Raw genomic sequence first — 2,799 nt, forward strand, 5'->3', positions numbered from 1 at the left:
ATTCTTCATGAATACCTTTCCCGTATAAATTTCAAAAACTGTCTCTTAAGAACAGTTTTTCATATCTGCTGTGTCATATGCATTACCTACCCTTTGCACCAAAACCTTGGAGTTTTAGCCTGTTTATGTTGCAGGCTTCCAGTCTGACAAATTCAACTGTGCTAGTGAATAGAAGCAGGCAAATGTACTGTGGCTCTGCAATTATTTACATTCAAATCAACCATGCTATAACTCTAAGAAGTGATTCTGGTAGGGAAGATTGTAACTTGGTAATTGAGGTATCTTTAGAGATGTGAGCCTATTCATGATCTTCAAAAGTTTTATGTCACACATTGGTCATGTGTGTTTGTGTGTGTGTGTGTGTGTGTGTGTGTGTGTGTGTGTGTATGTTTGGTTGGTTCTGAGTACAAATTTAATTCCTTCATCTATTAAATATTCTTTTGCTTTTGGCCTTTTCTGCATCTCTGAGTCCCACTTCTGTTTTATATGTGTAAATGGTCACTGTTCTTTATCTCTTTTCTTCTGTTTTGATGGACACTTCATAAGGTGATACTTTTCTGGAGGGCTTGCTAGTGCTCTGATTTCCTAACCCCTGAGCAGTTCTTGAAATTTTATGTTCAGGTAATGATTTTGACATTGAGCTTTCCCTTTTTGGCTTCTAAATCTTAATTATACCAACTAATGATAATTTAATGTGACCAAGTCTCTTTTTCAATTTTCTTTATTCATACTTTTTAAATTCTTTTCACATTTTTAATTCTTTTCACTGTTCAGCTTTTTTTTTTTCCTTCTCTCCTACTATATGACGTAACCAATTTTCAGGTTTTGAACCAAAAATCTTCTGTTATATCCTGGTTTTCGATGACTTTGGAAACATTATTTAAACATTATAAACCTCCATTTCTTCATCTGTAAAATATGAGATATGATCTCAATTCCACAGGTTTATTGTACCAAATAAACGCATGAATATACACAATTCATGTTACATGGTGACTCAGGAAAGTTTGTTTCCTTCTCCTTCCTTATAGAGGGTATTGGCATTACTGGTATTTGACAAATATATCCATTCAAAGACAGAATACTGGGAGTTAATCATGGGCTTCTTCACCGAAACATAAGCTTAGAAGAGATTCTAATTTTAGTTTAACTATTAATGTCATCCTTAATAATAATTCCAGTTCTTCTTGTTAGAGATGATCCCATCTATTAATCTGGAAATGACCACAGCAAATCTTTTACTAGTCTATCTGCTTTCCATTTTGTTCCCTTCCACTTATTTCTCCATGTGGTAGCTAGATTATCTATACAAGTATATATAAAAATTTGAAAGACACACATGCATTTTTTCTACTGTGCATACATCTTAAAATTCTATGAAGTCACAAATGAACTTACATAATTATAAAATCTCTAGTTAGCAATTTTTTTTTTTCTTGAGATGGAGCCTCTTTCTGTTGCACAGGCTGGAGTGCAATGGGACAGTCTTGGCTCACTGCAACCTCTGCCTCCTGGGTTCAAGTGATTCTCCTGCCTCAGCTTCCCGAGTAGCTGTGATTACAGGTGCATGCCACCATGCCTGTATAATTTTTGTATTTTTAGTAGAGACAGGATTTCACCTTACTGGCCAGCCTGGCCTGGAACTCCCAACCTCAGGTGATCTGCCAGCCTCGGCCTCCCAAAGTACAGGGATTACAGGCATGAGCCATTGCGCCCAGCCTAGTTAGCAATTTTTTTTAAAAAAGTAACAAAGGAAAAAAAAAAGACTGAAAAAAATCTTAAGAACAATTGATACTCATAATCTCCAGCAATTTCTTAAGAATCAGAAAGCAAAAGATGAACAATGCAATAGCTAAGGGGATGGAGAACATGAACACGCAGTTCCTAGTAAAAGGCACGTCACAGCCAGTGAAGCTGCCACATAAGGATGATTATATCCACATTTGAACACAATTTAAAATGAAAAGGAGATTTCACGTTTTGCCTATGAATTTAGCAACCATTAAATGTTTTACAATACCTAGTTTGCGGAGGGCATGGGAAATACCAGCATAGCCCATAAAGTCAGCATTCTTTAGCTTGCTTTACAAGTCCCTCTGACCTGGACACTTTGTGTTCCTCCAACGCTGACCTGCTATCCACTGCCATTCTCCAGCCACAATGACCTTTCTCTAATTCATCTCATGAAATATATTATCATCAGTCTTCACACAGAATTTTTCTCCTGACCAAAACATCTCACCTCTTTCAATTCAGTTAGTTACAGATTTATTCTTTACTGTTCATTAACTTTAAAAAGTTCACCTGGAAGAGTCTATCTATGTCTTCCATAGACTCCACTAGATGACCCTGCTGTGTTTTCATATAGCAATCCTTGTCTCACTTCTCATGCTGTCATTGCCTGTTTGATCTTGGTCAGTCTGCCAGACCACAGGCTTCCTTGCTTACTTTCTTATCCCTACCTTCTATAAAACTCACTGAAATTTAGTGGCTCTTCAATAAATAGGTAAGTAATTTGTTAACTGTTAATATTTGAATATTTTCACAAATTCTACCTGATTATTCACAAATCAATAGACTTGTCACAAAGATCCCAATGTGATTGCATGAGTATTAGCTGATTCAGGGCACTGTCTAATCCCTAGGCATTGCCTTTTCTATATAATCAATAGTCTATCCAAAAATAGTAATATAGATTATTATAATCACCATATTTTATTGGTAAAATTAAAATATAAAAAAATTAAACCACATGACTACGAAGACGTGTAGTCACCAACTGCTGGTTCTCTAAGTATC

Source organism: Sapajus apella, unplaced genomic scaffold (assembly GCF_009761245.1).
Source record: "Sapajus apella isolate SASKATOON/1434 unplaced genomic scaffold, GSC_monkey_1.0 scaffold56, whole genome shotgun sequence".
Taxonomy (NCBI): domain Eukaryota; kingdom Metazoa; phylum Chordata; class Mammalia; order Primates; family Cebidae; genus Sapajus; species Sapajus apella.